We start from the raw sequence: 18,718 nt of genomic DNA, 5'->3' as shown, positions 1-18,718 counted from the left end.
AATTAGCCATTGCTATTGCAAACACAGCTTGAGTACTCACTGCGTGCAACGAGGTTAGCAATTTCTAAATAAGGTCAGGGTTGCTGTAATTCTGTGTGAGGGGCCGATGGTACTCAATGTTACTGATGTTTATGGAGGTTTGCAAGGTATTACAGATGTGAGATAGCGGTAGTGGGAGGCAATGGGTGTCTCTATGCTGGCAGTGTGATGGCATTGTGATAGCAGTCATTAGCACATTTTTGCAGCAGACCTGCTGTGATTAAGGAGCTGCGATTGCAATAGCGATCCTTAATGAATCAGGCCCCGAGTCTCACCTTCTGTTGTTGTGGACTTGCTAACCCCAGAAAACCCTGTGAGTAGGTAAAAGCCTTAAAGACCAGTTTAATTCGATAGCCTGAACACCAATAAGTACAATCACACTTATAGAGCCAATTCAATTGTTTGTGCTGGCGGCTGTCAGTGATGGGCGCCTGAACTAATAATTGTTGTTTTGCTTGGGCACGAGAGCCGCCGGTGCCTGACATTTCTGCCATCGGAGAAGAAATGTTCAAAAAGTCCGGTGCCCTATGACTAAGGGGGGAATCCAATTGTTTTTGCATGCCCGATAGCATGCTCCGACATGGAGATTTTCAATTTCTTTCCCCCATGCATGTTGCGCCCAAGTAGGCCGGGCTTAGTCGCGCAAATTGGCTTAATTCTGTCTAAAGTCACGGTTAGCGCACCCGAACAGCACTTTGGGCGCCCAAAACCAGGACTTTTCACAGATTTCTGCTTGGAAGGTGCAAGCAAAAATCATGCTATCGCGCCCATTGGCCGAAACAATTGAATAGCTACAGTAAAACACACAATACCGCTGTGGGCGGCGAAAACAATTGAAACCTCTCTTAATGTTACACAAAAAGGCAGGAGAGAGTAACAAATAAAAACAACCTACAAGCTCTACTACCAATATATACACACAAATTTATTTTTTGTTTAAGATGTAAAATTAGTGACTATAAAAAAAAAAGTAGTATTACTTAAAACAATCCGTAAAACAAAAGTTACAAACACTTAAAAATCAACACAGAGATATTGACTCAAAATAAAATAGCCATCATCACATAAAGGTTCAACAAAAATAAATCTAAAAACTAGCATCCACTGCAAATAGAAATAGGTATATTTTTCTCTGTATACCATAAGAAAATAAAATATTATCCAGGGAAAAGTGATGAGGGAGTATCTCCCCTCAGCAATAAATGTCAACAAGGTGTGTAATGCAAGCGGTTTACAAGAGGGTTTTTAAAAAGGTAAATTAATTAGCAGGTGGCAGACTGAAAACTATGTACATTTCTGAAAAAGGGTACTGCAAAGATCCAGCTGTCATTGCACATAGAGAAAACAGTTAGGCGAGCACAGAAAAAAAAGAAAAGATAGATATAACACACACACACACACACACCAGAATTCCATAGGTTAATCATGAATATTATTTAGCTGGCAATGACGTTCCAACATCATACTGTCTGTATAAAAAAGCATGTATTGGGGAGATCTTCACTAGATTGCAGTAGACATCAGGATACACACTGAATCAGTTAGAATACTGAACACCAAGCAAGAATTACCAGTTTAAACTGATCTAAAAAGGTGACTGTGGTGATTCTGACCAATTTTAAAAATATAACTAGAGCATATACAGATTTGTCCTCTCTCATCTAGCCTCAATACTCCATGCAGTGAGATATGCCTGGCGTGAGTAATCTGCCAGGTCACATGCAACTCTGCTAGTGTCGGGCATAATTATTTGCCAAAAATGCGTCAATGCAATGCAACTAGGACATACCAGAAGACTGGCCTGATTAATTTAATACGTGACACTTGTATATCAGTGTGCAACAGAGACTGAAAACGGAACTTGGCGTGAAAAAAACCTGCGGCAGTTGCATTGTAGCACTTTGCATGCCGATTGAGAGACTTCAAGTCGCACACAGATATACAAGTGTCACATATTAAAATTAATCAGAACAGACTCAAGCACTATTAACAACTTAATGAAGAGGACATTATCGGGGGTCATTGTGAGGAAAGCAATGTTAAGCATTAAAAGGATACAATTTGAATTTGTAACATGCCGATAACCGCACAATATACTCACTGATTTTTTTCTAAATACTTCAGAAGTTACAGTGCTTGCTTCTAGATACTGTAAGGTAGACAGAGGTAATTAAAAACTCCCCCTTTGGTTGCTAAACAATGGAACTCATCCTTGTTGTGTGTTCGAGTGGCTTTTCAAGCTGTATTGAATAACATAAAATCTGAAACATAGGCGGGAAATCTTGACCATCAAGGAGTGTTTCGAAAAAAAAAAAAAAAGGAATTATTGGTTAGTTTAATCTGCGGTTTTCTCAGTAAATACTTCATGGCTTCAGACAAAAATGGCTGTACCGAAGCAATACAATAGGGAGAGCTATAAAAAGACAAATATGCTGCAGTAAACATTTATTCAATTAGCTGTGTGGAGAATATCGCTCTCATACTGAGGGGACGATTCAATTCAGTGTGATGTTGAATAGCCCCGGGAAGAAGTTCCTGGAGCTGTTCAATTGAGACCGACTCCAGGATTTCTTCTTGCACTTGAGGTGCCAGCAGAAATCAGACTTAAGTGCCGGCTGCGATTCCGTTTTCCAGCTTAGCGCGCCACTTTAGTTGGAGAATACCGGTAAGCGTGGCAAAACACCCAGGATTCTCCGACTTAAGTGGTTTTAGTCAGACTTAACAGGGCTGTTAATTGAAATGCTCCGGGAACTCCATTAAGTGATGCTGAATTGAAACACCCCCTAAAAGTCAGTTGAGGATAATATATCAATTTGATAAGGAACAGAAAATGTAAAGACAGAAGTCCAGCCTGTTGCATTTGCATAGCGATGTTGCCTTTTTTTTGCCCAAGAAGTTGCCACAGCTCGAGTAATGTGGGCTTTTAGTACATCCAGTACTTTACATCCATTTCCTTCTATGACTGTGTAATTACTTTCTACCTGGAAACAGCTTGATTAAAAGTAGCTTAAGCTTGTCAGAATCACAAACAACTGTTCTGTATGCCTAAGATTTTCTGTCTAAGATAAATATACAGTGGGCTTGGTTCAATTGCCTGTGATGTAAATAGCGCTGGGAGATAGCTCCTGGAGCTATTCAATTCTGCGCAGTGTTTAGTTGGAGAATGCCCGTTCTCGAGACTAAACACCATGTTTAAGGCGCGAGAACGGCCATGCCACGACCTAACTTCCCGGCACGATGCTGTTTTCAAGGCGTGAAGGGCAGAAAACAGCCTCGCGCATGGACTTTTCCCCGGAGGGGGGCAAGAAGAAAGCCTTAGTCGGGCTTAGCCTCGTGGTGTATTGAATAGCTCCGGGAGCTATTCCCGGCGCTATTCACCTCGCGCAAAATAGAATCGAGCCCAAAGTGATTGTCACAAGAACTTCAGAATGCAGTTTCTTCATGTTTTCATACACTGGCTACAAGTAAAAGGATAGTAGCAATTTCCTGGTTAATGTAACATGTAGTAACAATGTTATGCTGCATACACACGGTACAACCTGCACAACCAAAGATATTGCCGATAGATTTCCTTCCAACTTTCTTTAGTGCAGGGCAAACGATTTTGGGTGTACACACTGATAGATATTTCAGTGAAGTCATGGCTTTACAGGGAAATCTTGACAAAATCACCCAAGTTGCACTGCATGTACGGTCGACCATAGATGTCGTTATCGTTCATGCGGGAACGCGCATCATTGGTGGATCGTTCACTGCATAAAACTTAACTATATGAACGATTTATCATTGAACGATATTGTTATCGTTCATTTCGGCCAGATCAATCGTCCCGTGTGTATACAGCATAAGGCAAGAAAGTAGTATTAAATTTCAGAGCATAAAAAGTTTGTGCCCACATTTCTCTAGGCCAGAGGTTCCCAAACGCGGTACTCAAGGCTCCCCAACAGCTCAGGTTTTAGAGATAACCATGGTTGACCACAGGTGACTTAATTAGTACCTCAGTCAATTTGATGTAACCACCTGTGCTCAACCATGGATATCTCTAAAACCTGAACTGTTGGGGAGCCTTGAGGACCGCGTTTGGGAACCTCTGCTCTAGGCCTGGCAGAAGTAATTGCTGGTAGGAAAGCTACTTTCAGTGTCATCCATCTCAGAAAATGAAAGCACTGGTTTAAACTGTGCTCCTATTTGTGCCTTGTATACCAAACGAAGGTCCAGCAACTCTCACTGCTTTCAAGAAATGAATGTTCAATTCTTTTGAAGTCTACTTTGTAAGAAAGCACTCAATGATGATACCTGTTCCTTGAGTGTGGATAAAGAAAGATTCAACAGGGGGGGGGGGGGGGACACAGCGTAAAGCCAGACTTTTGCAGATTTCTGTTCATCACCTCAGGAGGGTGAGAGAAGAAATCTGAACGCCCAATCGGAGCACCAATTTAATCGCTCCGATGGGTGCACCAAAATAAAAAAACCATTGAATTCCACCCATGCTGTAGGAAATGAAACATAGAATAGTTAGGTATTTCAGTTGAATTTACACTATGAACTACATAGCTCAAAAATCAATATACTATTGAAAGGTAATCTTAAGTTATCTGCATGAATGTATTAATTACAGGCACTGACACACTAACTCTGAGATGTTCCCATTCAATATCCATGTCATGAAACGTAGACGTGCTGCTTTATATTTGGGTGAAAGACATGAACTTTGAGCAATAAGTGGTAGAGGCAACACTTCCAATACAATAAAGGACCAAGGCTACAGACCAACAAATTAAATTTTTCTAAAAAGCAGCCGATTTGAGCTTATTAGTGCAACCAGACAATCAGGTAAACATTATAGAGAGAGAGCAAACACCCCTTCCTCAATGCAATATGTCGTCATAATGCACTGAGGAAAAGCCGTTTTTGTGCCCTGAAATGTTTGCTCTTTTCTATAATGTTTACCCGATTGTCTGGTACCAATAAAAAGTTCAAATCAGCCGCTTTGAAAAAATGTAACTTGTTGGCATGTAGCTTTGTAATTTATTCTATTGGACAATAATAAGGTTTGAGGAGACATTGACTGACAAGAGCACCAGTGAGGTTCAAAACCAACCCTTCTTGAAGAGGTGACAATTACTCATGAACCATCTCGCGGGCTATCTGGAACCATGGATGCGGTGGCAGTGGTTAGTAAGCTGGTTTGATCAGGTTAGGGCAGTGTTGGCTAACCTTGACACTCCAGCTGTTATGGAACTACATAACCCAGCATGCACTGCTACAGTTTTGCTATTAGGGCATGCTAAAACTGTGGCAGGGCATGCTGGGATATATAGTTCCACAACAGCTGGAGTGTCAAGTTTAGCCAACACTGGGTTAGGGAGTCCAGAGGCACCAGGACCACAGGGAAAAAAATAGAAGCACTAATACAGCAGAAAATAACACTACCTACCTGCCTAGAGAGACCGGTTAAGACAAGGGAAGAGGAGATTCATTAGATAGAATCCAAAAGGGTGTTTTTAACTACCTGTCTTATCTAGAAGACAGCTAAAGCGCTCTAAGCTCTGCCATAGAGGATTGAAAGAGTAAAGCAATTATTACCATGCAAGTCATTATAAAGACACACAGCATGCGTAATAACAGAGAATTAGGGGCATCATTACAAACAAGGCTGAAAACTATACTGTAAAAGAATTACTGAAATTCAACTAAATCCAAAACATGGTTTTAATAGTAAAAGGAAAAATGGCAAATATGCTATACATCACAGGACCCTGCACTGAATATACAGTCACTTTACACTAACAGGGGCAACTTCTCCACTTCCTCTCTCTCCGAGGCTCCATACATCTCTGTCAAGTGAGCAGCATATTTACATGGCATCCTTTGTCTCAAGCACTGGGAGTTGACACAAAATCCTGGTGCCAGCTAAAGAGATTGGGCTATGTCAAAGGCCCTCATGGAGCAATTACCATATACAGTAATTTGAAGACCAACTCCAAAGCAAAACAGAGAAGCAGAAGGCAAATTGTTCTGTTTATATCCACATAATCTTAATTCTAAATAATTATACAAGAAAATAAAATATACTACATGTTTTACTTAATCCACAAAGCATGGTCACCATATAATATAAATAAGCTGAATGATGGAGGTCTAATACTTTAATACAAGTACTTCTCTTAAATATTTATTTTTATGAAAACATGTTACAAAACTATGTACAAAACATGGAACACAAAAGCAAATAAATGGTTACATGGTAAATATAGTTCAGTAAACAAAATTTAGAATACAAATATTAAAGAGTGAAATATATATTTGAATATAATAGTAATCATTGTCTAATGAAGACATAAAAAGAGAACAACAAAGGATAAAAACAATAAGCCATGTCATATAACAGATACATAAATCAAAATTATCCAGCCATTAAAGGATCAGGGGTAATTTTCACAGAAATGGGTCTCATACCAAAGGGCTCTATTCAATTCAACGCAAATTTCAATAGCGCCGGGAATGAGCTCCCGGAGCTATTTAATTCAGCGCGCTGCTAAGCCCGACTAAGGATTTCTTCTTGCATCCCTCCTGCGATGCAAGCAGAAATCCAACAAAAGTACAGGCGCTATGCTGTTTTTTGCCCTTATTGCGACGGAAACAGCATCGCGCCCAAAAGTTTAGTCGGAGAATGCCCGTTCTCGCGACTAAACACCCTGTTTAAGGAGCGAGGGGCAGGAGAACGGGCATTCCCAACCTAACAGCGCGCAGAATTGAATAGCGGTGTCGTAATCGTGCAGTCGTCCCCACATCGTGTAATGGATGGGCAGCTTAACAAAGGCAGCTGGCCACATAGGAGAAAGCATAATACTGTTAGATACCCTGACTTGTCAGGAGTTGGGTATCTACACACAGCACATGCTGTTTTCAAATTAGCTCTCCTGGGCAGAGGAAATTTAATGATTGCGAGCTTCAAGGGGCCTATCCATTAGTAGATGTTTTTCTGAAAGATGAAAGACAAAAGATATCTATTGAAAATTCCGGTGGCTGTGCTGAAAGATATCTGTCACGTACATGACAGATTTTGGCAAACGAGGAATGATGAACGATATTGCATGACATCATTCAGAGAGTGGATTTTTTTCTCTGCAGTGCTCTGTAGCTGCTGCTAATATCTTTTGTCATTTACCGCATATAAACTGCTAGATATAATATCTGGCAGCGATATGCGATAATTGGCCAACATGTTGGAGAGATGAAAGATTCAATTTATCGGCCGCAGGAGTGCGCATCCGTCACCTTTCAGGGCCTATCCATAGCAGATAAATTGAACGACTGAACGATATATCGTTCAGTAGTTCAATTTATCTGCTACTGGATAGGCCCCTTTAGTCTACCTTTCTGATCTGTAGAAATTGAATGTGTGCAGTTCATAAACTAAACTTGTTCATGGAATAAAAGGAGCATGTTATGTCCAAATAAGTGAGAGCGTTCATTGGAATTTTCTTGTATATATAATGTTATTGCAACACATGACTACCCAAGCATGGAAACTATAAAACTAGGAAAGGATCGCTGAAGGAAAAATAACCAGATTTCTAAATTTCCTGCTTCCAGGTGTAACAACATTTGTTTTTAGAATCAGCTACATGACATCTGAAATGCCAATGGTAAGAAGCGCAATAGAAATAAATAGTTTGCTTGTTCTTCTGTAAAAGCATTAGCCTGTATGTAGACATTGGCCAAGTACAGACAAAAAAAAACAACACAGATTTTGTGGTTGCAGAGTGGGAGGCGTAGTAGTGATGTGTGCTGACTACATAACAATGGCATTATGAGACTTACTGCAGATCCAAGATCAAATCTCCATCTCAGCTACACGTAAACTTGCCTGCGTATTTCCACGGACAAGACAAAAAAAAACTAGATTACGGAATTAACATGTCACAAAAACCATGCACCTCCACAGAAATATAGGATTCCACTAATCCTCTGTATCTCACTTATCTTTAAAGGGGTGCTATCGCTGAACTCCTAAATAAACTATGATAAAAATATTAAATGCAAATGGAGCCCATACACTACTCACTTTGGGGGTGATTACATTTTTCTTTCTTTTAGCAGCGGTAATTAATGAGCGCCTAATGTAGCAATTCAGTTGTTTTAATTAAACCCGATTAGATTTAATAATTAAACCCAATTAGATTGGGTTTAGCCGCGTAAAATGGCTATATATACACACACACACACACACACACACACACACGTCTAAAGTCCTGGTTAGGGCGCCCAAACCATGGACTTATCGCACACTTCTGCTCTCCACCTCAGGAAGGCGTAGCAGAAATATCGTGCCTATCGCGCATGAATGGAGCAACAACCGAGTTGCTCTGTCAGACGCCCAATACTGACAGCCGCCAACGCAAACAATTGAATTCCCCATTTTACTTTTTTTCCCATAAATAGTAAAAAGAACAACCATAACAAGCTAAAACCGATTACCAGCTATAGGTATAAAATTATTTTTGTCATATGACAAACTTTCCTGCCTCTTCCAAAATCCTTTAAAAAGAAAAAGTATTTTTTATAAAAAAAAAAAATAATCTCTCAATATCTGCTCATAACAGAATTTCTATATGTAGAAAGATCATGGAGACTGATGTCCCCATTCTATACTACGAAAATATTTTAGCATTTTGTTGCAGACATTAATTCCCATCATACTATTCACAAAACCAAATCATTTAAAATTAAAATCTAGAAGTAGATTGTAATGTACTTGGGCCAACAAATACATACACGAGTAAATCCTGCCATCGGATCCACCATTGGTAAACATGAAAAAATATAAATAAATGTATCATTAGATACCCTTAGTCTAGGGAAACAGACAAAAACATAAATAGTCCATATAGCTAAGCCCTAAAGCTTAACATCTGGGAGGTGGAAAACACTTAAAAACAGGCTCCGTTGCGATAGAATGTACACCAGACTATGGTGTGAGCAAAGTTTAAGGTTATGTCTTCTAAGTGATTGTTTCACAATAGCTATCACAGCCAGAACAGTGGCCCTGATTCAGAGCCGGACGCTCTGACAGAGCGCTTGCTCTGAATCAGGGACGTCCCTCTGAATTATGCACAGCTGCGGGTGACCACCCACAGCTATAGCGAGCGGCCAAAAAGATGGTCGCGATGGTCAAGACCATCGCGACCATCGGGCTTGCGACGAGACCCTTGTGGTAGGGTCTCGTTGCCGCAAGCCCTGGAGTGCTTTCGGCTCCATCAGAGCCGAGAGCACTCCCACTGACATCACTAGTGATGTCAGTGGGGCCGGCCCCAGATGGTAGGCGTTCCCATGGGAACGCCTCCGTCTGGGCAGCCATGCCAAAAGGGGTGTGCTGTCACCCACCATCGACAGCACACCCCCTTTGTAGCGAGACCCATAGCGACGGCTTAGCCGTCACTATCCGGGTCTCGCGCATGCCGGAGCCGGCTCCCTCGTGCGCATGCGCACTTGGCCAACATTGACCCGCTTGCAAGCGGGTCTGAATTATGGGGGTCATTCAGACCCACTCGCGAGCGGCAGTACGCTCGCAAGTGGGTCGATGTTCCCCACTGCGCATGCGCACAACGGAGGGAGCTCTGTCGTGCACATGCGCGAGACCTGGGGAGCGACGGGCTTTCCATCGCTCCGGGTCTCGCACCAAAGGGGGCGTGCTGTCGATGTTGATTGACAGCACGCCCCCTTTGGTGGGCGTGCCGGCCAGACGGAGGCGTTTCCATGGGAACGCCTACCGTCTGAAGCCGGCCCCACTGACATCACTAGTGTTGTCAGTGGGAGTGATTTGGGCTCTGATAGAGCCAAAATCACTCTAGGGCTTGTGGCAGGGAGACCCTACCGCAGGGTCTCCGTCGCAAGTCCGATGGTCGCGATGGTCAAGACCATCGCGACCATCTTTTTGGCGGCAGGAGGCCGCTCCATTTTCATGTAGGAGGGCCCTGGGTCAGAGCGTCCGGCTCTGAATCAGGCCCTAGGCCCAGTGTTTGTGCTGAAGACAGTTGAACGGTCTAGGGTTCTCTTTCATTTATCACCACAGCACATTGAGGCACAGGAATTACATAGATTTCTATGGACCAGACTCAATTTCAATGAAATGCATGGTTATACAGCTGCACATTTAAATTAAATGTCAGTAAAATAAACATACAATATCAGCTGACAGGAAGTTAATTTAATGCCATATTATCAATATTTTATTCCATGTGTTCTAGTCCTACAGGTTGAGTCTCCCATATTCAAAATGCTTGGGACCAGGGGTATTTTGGATATCGGAATATTCCGTATTGTGGAATATTTGCATACCATATTGAAATGTCTTAGGAAAAGTACCCAAATCTAAAACACAGAATGCATTTATGTTCTATAAACACCTTATACACACAGCCTGAAGGTAATTTTATACAGTAATTTTTTTATAATTTTGTGGCTCAAACAAAGTTTGTGTACATACATGAAATTAATTTATGTATCATATACACCTTATACACACAGCCTATAGGTCATTTTATACTTTGTTTAAGGCACAAAATTATGAAAAATAAAGTTTGTGCACATTGAACCATCAAAAATCAAAGGTTTCACTATCTCAGTCATGCTAAAAATATTCCGTATTTCGGAATATTTGGATATGGGAGACTCAACCTGTATTAACAAGTCTATATTGCACTTTTATATTATTTAGCACTTTACAAGACTATTTAGTCATTTAAATCAGTCATAGCAAATGAACACTTCGGGCTCTATTCAATTGAACGCAAATTAAATAGCGCTGGCAGGGAGCTCCCGGAGCCATTCAATTCAGCACGCTGTTAGGTTGGAGAAAGCCTGTTCTCCCGCCCCTCAAACAGGGTGTTTAGTCGCAAGAACGGGCATTACCTGACTAAACTTCCCGGCGCGATGCTGTTTCTGCGACGCTAAGGGCAGAAAACAGTATCGTGCCTGTGCTTTTATTAAATCTCTGCTCGCAAATATGCGAGAAGAAATCCTTAACAGCGCGCTGAATTGAATGGCTTCGGGAGCTTCCTCCCGGCACTATTTAATTTGCGTTCAATTGAATAGAGCCCTTAGAGGATTTATAACATTGCTGTGAATTTGTATTCGAAAGAAGCCATGAAATAACGGGATGGGTATGAGCGCTGCCTCATAGTAAAGAATGGTCCAAACACCATATCCACCTACTCATATAGGGGATGATTCTAAGTTGGGAGTAAAGCAAAAAAAGCAAGTAACTTTATATGTGGGCAGCACAGACGGTGTTATGGTTAGCATTACTGCCTCACAGCAATGAGGTCAAGGGTTCAATTCTCACCATGGCCCTAACTGTGTGGAGTTTGTATATTCTCCCTGTGCTTGTGTGGGTTTCCTCCGGGTACTCCGGTTTCCTCCCACACTCCAAAAATATACTGGTAGGTTAATTGGTTCCCCACAAAAAATTAACCCATGTTTGTGCGCGCATGTGGGAGGGAATATAGATTGTAAGCTCCACTGGGGCAAGGACTTATATGAATGGCCAAATATTCTCTCTGTAAAGCGCTGCGGAATATGTGTGCGCTATATAAATAACTGGTAATAAATAAAATATGTGAAACAAACCAAGTCGTAAGCAGTGTAGATACTGGCTGCTTTTGCCCATAACTGATAAATATTTGATTGCTTTCATTTTACATCACACTTTAGATTGGAGTTTGGAAACAACCCAAAACTAAAATCGCTCTGCACATTTTAAATTGGCCCCACCTGCAGTGCAACATGGTTTTAGCATGTTACTTGCTCTTTTTCGCTTTGCTCCCAACTCAGAATCAGCCCCATAATGTGCAAAACAGCTGCAAAAGAAATAACAAAAAGGCACTTGAACCTCATACGTTCTTAACATTCAGAAATTGATTGACAAGACAATTTAAGATAGCATGAGCATTTTCCCTTACAATGAGCATCACACAAAATTCATATGGCTCAAAAGTGGGATGTAGTTATGAGATGGCATCAATCCCGACACCATTGCGTTCCCGCTAGGCTTTTTCAGCAGGGCGCTGCACCCCGCCCTATTTCTGCCGCCGGACCTAGAGTGAACACTAACCTGTAATCCCGGCAAGGGATTTAACATAGGCGTTGAAATACCGACGCTTATGTTAATCCCGACGCCGGAAAGCAGAGAGGACACCGGACCAATCGTCCTCTGCCAGGTGTGAGTAAACACTTAGCCGGGGATGGGGGGGTTAGGTTTAGGGACCCCCAAGGGAGACAGGGTTAGGCTAGGGGAAGAGGGGATAAGGTTAGGCACTAGGAAGGGGGTGGTTAGGGTTAGGCACCCCTCCGGGAGTTAGGTTTGGTGTGCGGGGAGGGGGGGGTTAGGTACTAATGGGGGGAGGTTAATGTTAGGGGGTAGGGATAGTATGATTACCTGAGCTGTCTGGATTTTCACCCGTCGGGCTGCCGGTGTCAGTATGACTGACCGCCGGACGTCAGCACGGCGGTTCAAATCCCGATTCCCTCAAAAGTAATAATGCTGCATTACACTGTGCTTCTGTATAATTATATATAATATAATATATATATATATCCATATATCAGTGTTCGCAAATACGCGCTATGGGGACTCACTTTCTTAAAGAAGCCGGGTCCCCGGGGACGCGCTGTGCTGTGGCCAATCCCTGACAGCTGGCTGCAGCACAGTGCGTCCCCCTGAGAAAGACACAGCGCTGTCTGTTATAGCAGCCAATGAGAGTCAGATACTGTCATTGGCTGCTGCTGTGGAAAACCGTGCTGGGATCAAGTGTCTGATCCCAGCATCAGTACAGCATCCGTGCCCGGCGCTGGGACAGTGTGTTTGTTCCCAGCGCCGGGTATGCCACCGCGGCAGGTACCTGGTGAAGGGACTGCCTTGTCCCTTCCACCAGTGTCGGCGGTATGTCCGGCAGCCAAGCGGCGGCGGTTGTTTGGCACTGGCCGTGAGCCAAACTCGGCTCGCGGTCCAGCAGCCAATAAGAGGCAGACGCGATGAGCCAATCGTGGCTCGCAGCGTCATAGCCCTGCCCACTAGCTGTGTCTTGAATTAGACACCGCTGAGCGGGAAACTTCAGTACAGGCGGCGGAGGGGAGGAGTGAAGACCTCCCGAAGACAAGAGAAGAGTGGTGCAGTAACAGTTCCGGTGGCCGAGCAGGAGGCCAGAAGACGGCGCGATCAAGGAGGAAGAAAGGAAGAGGCGGCGCCGCTGGCCAGGACGGGCCAGCGGCAGAAGAATGAAGCTGAGGATTGCGGGGGTGGAAAGAAAAAGAGCTAACGAAGCTCCCCCCACCCCCCGCAGCCTCTTCCACTGTACGGGTAGGCGGCCTTGGGCCACCGTTACTAAACCCCTCCCTAGACCACCAGGGTTGTCGGGCACTAGGCCCGTGGGATAAATTCAGGCAATAGGCATATACGTGGGCATAAGGCCCTTGCTACATAGGGGGCATTATGCCCAATTGAAGGTGTGAGTGACCTGGGCATTAGGCCCAGGTCATTAATGGCAAATAGGTGGGCCAATACTGGGGGCAATGCATAGAGGGTAAACTACTGGGGGCACTGCATAGAGGGGGGGGGGGGGATTACTACTGGGGGCACTGCATAGACGGGGGGGGGATTACTACTGGGGGCAATGCATAGGGGGATTACTGGAGGCAATGCATATGGGGGGAATTACTACTGGGGGCTATGCATAGGGGGACTAAAGGGCATTAATGTGCGGCATAATGTTTAAAGGTCGGGCATGACTGTGTGGCATCATTGGTAAGGGCTATTACTGCATGGCATAATGTGTAAAGACCGGGCATTAATGTGCAGCATAATGTTTAAAAAACGGGCACTGCTGTGTGGCATAATGTGTAAAGGGCATTAATGTGCAGCATAATGTGTAAAGGCCGGGCACGGCTGTGTGGCATAATGTGTAAAGGGCATTAATGTGCAGCATAATGTGTAAAGGCCGGGCACGGCTGTGTGGCATAATGTGTAAAGGGCATTAATGTGCAAAGGCCGGGCACTGCTGTGTGGCATCATTTGTAAGGGGAGGTCTCAGAGGCATATGGGGAGCTCTAAAGCATAAATTATGATGGGACCCAGAAATAGTCAGGTAGGACCCCATTTTTTTTTTTTTTTACTTCCAAAATTTAATAACGCGTTTCCAAAATCATGTCATAACGGTAACACGTGATTTTGCACAATAGCTAGTATTGCCATCTCACAGCAATGGAGTAATGAGTGTTATTCCAGACCAAGGCCTTGCCTGGGTGTAATTTCTAAGGTTTACCAGTATTTGCAATTTCTATAGTTTTCCATTATTTGCATGGGCTTCGTCCATGAACTCCGGTTTCCTCTAACACTTCAAAACCATACAGGTAAGTTAAGTGGCTGATGACGGAAATGGACAAGAGTGTGTGGGCGGAATTCAATTGATTATTCCCCCCATCGCACCCGACGGAGCTATTCTATTGTTGCTCCTGTCGGGTGCGATCAGCTTCTAGCGCTCAATTTCAGCTTGCATCTCCAGAGGGGTGCGGGCTGAAATCGGCGAAAAGTGTCCTGTTTGGGCGCACAAACGGCACTTTTCACGATCGCGCCCAGCACTTTGGTCGGGGTTAGCAGTTTTACGCGGCTAAACCCGACCACTTTGGGTGCGATCAGCGTGAAACGCTGGCACAATTGAATAGCGGCCCGCGATCTCCTGTCACTTTAGACGGGAGATGCGGGCCGCGAAATCAATTGAATTCCGCCCTTTGTGTTAGGAAATTTACACACCCTCCTGAGAAGGTGAGCAGAAATGTACGATAAGACCATGGTTTAAGCGCCCAAACTTCTGTTTGGGCACACTAGTGAGGACTTTAGATGGTTTTAGCAGCTTTACACGGCTAACCCCGGTCTAATTGGGAGCGACAAGCAATAATTAATGGGTGCCAAAAACAATTGAATTGCTATATCACCATTAATTTGCTAGCAGCTAGAGATATGCTAACTTTTGAATTGATTTTTGTTCTAGAGCTTCTTTATTAACACTTGCATTTAGATGCAAAACTTAAACAAAACCAGCATCAGTCTTCGTTTTTCTACTTGCACCAACACCTAAATGTTGATTAATTACTGTGGTTCAGGGCAAGTTTTTCAACCAAACGCAACGTTAGTAAAAGAGTCCTCGTTTCCTTAGCCAGAAGCAAACTACGCAAAAAGAGGAGGGGGAAAAAAAAAAAAAACACAGCTTCAGCAAACTGTAGTTATTAACTACCTGTCAATTTTGGGAGAGGAATGACAAAGCTGCCAATCAGAATTTTCCATAGAAAACACACAATCAAACTCAACTTTTATAGATTTAGGCAAACATGGCTCGAAATGCCCACATTCAATCAGATCAGTAATGGGATTAACAAAAAACAAACAGTAATAGACATGGTTGATGTTGTTTTTAAAGAATGTCGGCATCAGTACATGCATAGCCATTTTAAACCCAATAACACATTGTCACTTGACCAATACTCAATTTGGTTGGTTTCAACAAATCTGGCAATTCAAACCAACAACATTTTCATCAGGGACTGATGAAAAAGCAGATGCATCGAAACATTGGAATAAAGGTAACATTTCTTCATTCTAGTCTGCATGCCGCCATTTCATTTACATTTTGGGACCCAAGTCTCCACAGAAGGCAACGGGGCAAAGTTGACTCTACTACTTTGAGTGAGTGCCAGACTGAGATGGCTGTAAATAAAACAATTGTATTGAATTTTGTCTGCCAGCATAAAAATCTGATTGCAAGATGAACTTCACATGTGAATTAGTGTTCATTCTAGTACCCTGCACCTGTCACAGCCCATGCAGTTTCTCTTTCCTGTCTTGGGTGTGATGGTGCTAGAATGACATGTGAATGTTAGCTTGTTGTTGTCTTTCTGATGTCCTAACAAAAAAAAAAAAAAAACTTGTGTATTACCATTTAGGATTATATACACTAAAAAATACACGTTAAACACTTAAATCATTAAACCCCTCACCAAGTCCTTAACAACTCAAAACCAATAACAAAATCCGACAGCTAGGTTTGCCCAATAAAGTAGAGAGGTACTAATCAATCTTATGACCTGACACATCTAAACTGTGACTTGAATCTCTACATCATGTGCAGTAAAAGTAGTAAACAGCCATTTTATGGGACATATCTTTAAAATCATAATATATTACTTTGCTGAGCATTTGAATGAAAAATAATGCAATAACTGCACACTTACCAGCTAAAAATAGTAAAGGCACATTAGAAATGTTAGTAGCAAGTGTAATTCAACATCCACACAAACCAGTAATGCTGTGTGTGAAAAACTGGTAAGTAACATAAAAATAAGTTATGTTATTCCAAGGTATGCCCCTTGCACTTATCCATTTTCTGAAGCATTCCTCTCGGCAATCCAAGCAAAACAATAACATAAAAAAACAAAAAGTGACTGAACAATAAAATAAAAAGTCATAGAACTCTGACAAACAATAATAATAAAAAATAATACAAATTACTTGTGATTTATACTGAAATGGTTGTACGGGTTTGTTGTGCACCAAAGTTTTACAACTTATGAAGTTCATTGAAATGCATACAATCAATTACTGGCGCATTATACCACATACCCCTCTACACTGAAGATTAAAAAACTACCACTGCTATTGTTCATTTTGCAAAGATGATTCATCATGTGAAAGATCAGGCAAATGATCAGTTAACGAATTTCAGGATAGTAGAAGTGATGAAGCCCTTGCAATGAGAAAAAGCAGCGGCAAGGTCACAAACATAGCAAGATCCTTCAATTGACATGCAATTCTTTAGTCATTTTGGTTTTCCTTGAGCAATATTATACATCACAAAGACAAGATTTTAAAAGATTCACTAAAAGACCAGTAATCTCTCCAGCAGCACACACCTGGGCAGGACATGGGAGATGTGATCCAATTGCTTCCAGCTGGAGCACAATGATCCCTGCACAGAATACATACCAGCAGAGTCTTCATTGCCTTAATTCTCAAACACAGAAAATGATCATGGGAGACATGTATCCAATATAAGGAGGACCACTTGCTGGCACAAATAATCTGAAGTAGGTTTTGAATGCCAAACATTTTTGGTGCATCACTCCCCTCCCCAAATACCAAACATTATAAAGCAAACAGCAGTAACAGGCAGAGTGGTGGGTACCGGGGCCTGCCGCTATCACACTCCTCCACACTTGCCGAAGCCTGACTGAGATCCATATAAAGCACAGCCGTCAGTGTGCGAGGTGCTTACCCTGAGAGTAGGGGGCGCAGGGGCCCCGTCTCCCTGTACTTAGAGGGGAGTAGAGTACTCGGAGGAGCAGGCAGCCCTAGCAGCCGCCGGGAGTGTCAGCCATGTTGTGTGTGTTGGTCCAGTATTTACAAACCTGCAGCAGCAGCGACTGAGCCTGAGAGAGAGACGAGGGGGGAGGGGGCGGAAGGCAGCAGCAGACAAAGGAACCCGGAGCCTGAGACACAGACAAGACGCGCACACACACACATAGTGGCCGGCTCTCCCCCCGCCTGCTGTCTCTGACACTCCGGGGACGCTGCTCCTGCCATCAACTAGTAGGGACCGGTGCGCACACACATAGCACCGGGCACAGCGGACACCCCCAGCCCAGGTGTAACACTATAGACAGCTGCCTTACGTCATACAGTCTAAAGGCATTGTGACGTCACAGGCTGAAGGGGAACACAAGGGGGCGTCGCTTCGCGCCAGGGGAGACTAGGAGCTGTGTGTGCGGAGCTGGGAGCAACAGGCGGATAGTGGCAGAAGTGTATGTGCGGGGACAGAAAACAAAGGGTAGCGCCGCTTACCTGGGGGCAGATAGGATGCGTTTCCCTCCACTTTTCCCTCCTCCCCTCCCCGGCAGCAGCTCAGCCCTGCGGTCCTCCTCCAGGTGATGGTTGCGGCACAGTGCTCCCCTGCGGCCAGTTACCCCAATCCTCCTCCTCCTCCCTCCTTTGTCAGACTCCGTCACCACCAGTGTGTGCTGCGGTGGAGCATATCCCGCCTCACTCCCTCTGAACTTCCAAGCCCTCCGCTCAGGCACTCCAGCGCTCGTTCTCTTCCCTCACCCCCTCCCTATCCAAGCGCTGCCAGATTTGGAGCTAGCAGCTACTATACTGCTGCCTGTCACTCTGCTGCCAGGACCAGGCCTCGCCTTCCTGCCAAATACTGATCCCTCCAGAGCTGGACCCCTCCCTCCTGTGTTGGTGCAGGACTGGGCTTCGCGCAGGCGCACACGGAGCACTGGCTTCGCCGCGGCAGGACTGAACTGCGCATGTGCGTGACTCTTCTGTCTCTCATTCAGGACACACATAGGACTGATGAGAGGCAAACTATGAAATGACCATCACCCGGCTACTGCAATTAAGAATAATTATATTATCCTTTATACCATTCAGGTGAGATGACAGCCTGCATCACTCTAATTTCAGAAGCAGATATTAGTGGTATTTCTTTATAGATATACATTTTTAAAGTGATTTTTAAACGGGTATTATTGTTCCTTGCAATCAGTGGGGGAAATTCAATTGCCCGTGGGTATTACCTGCTGCGCAGGGAAATGCTATTCAATTAAATAGCATTTTCCTCATGCG

General features: G+C 43.6%; 1 protein-coding gene across 5 annotated transcripts in view; it reads right to left on the bottom strand.

The window, feature by feature from the left end:
- SPIN1 (spindlin 1) overlaps window positions 1–18,378 on the bottom strand; it is a 71,487-nt gene extending 53,109 nt beyond the window's left edge. The window contains exon 1 of one of the 5 annotated variants that reach the window (XM_088470054.1): window positions 17,933–18,378. The gene's annotated coding sequence lies outside the window, so the exon portion shown is untranslated. The other 4 variants (XM_088470058.1, XM_088470056.1, XM_088470055.1 and 1 more) reach the window with 4 other exon arrangements.
- Between the last annotated feature and the right edge of the window lie 340 nt (window positions 18,379–18,718).

This window comes from Taudactylus pleione, unplaced genomic scaffold, assembly GCF_031769625.1.
Source record: "Taudactylus pleione unplaced genomic scaffold, aTauple2 ptg000095l, whole genome shotgun sequence".
In the NCBI taxonomy this organism is placed as follows: Eukaryota; Metazoa; Chordata; class Amphibia; order Anura; family Myobatrachidae; genus Taudactylus; species Taudactylus pleione.
This window is presented reverse-complemented; position numbering and strand designations above follow the sequence as displayed.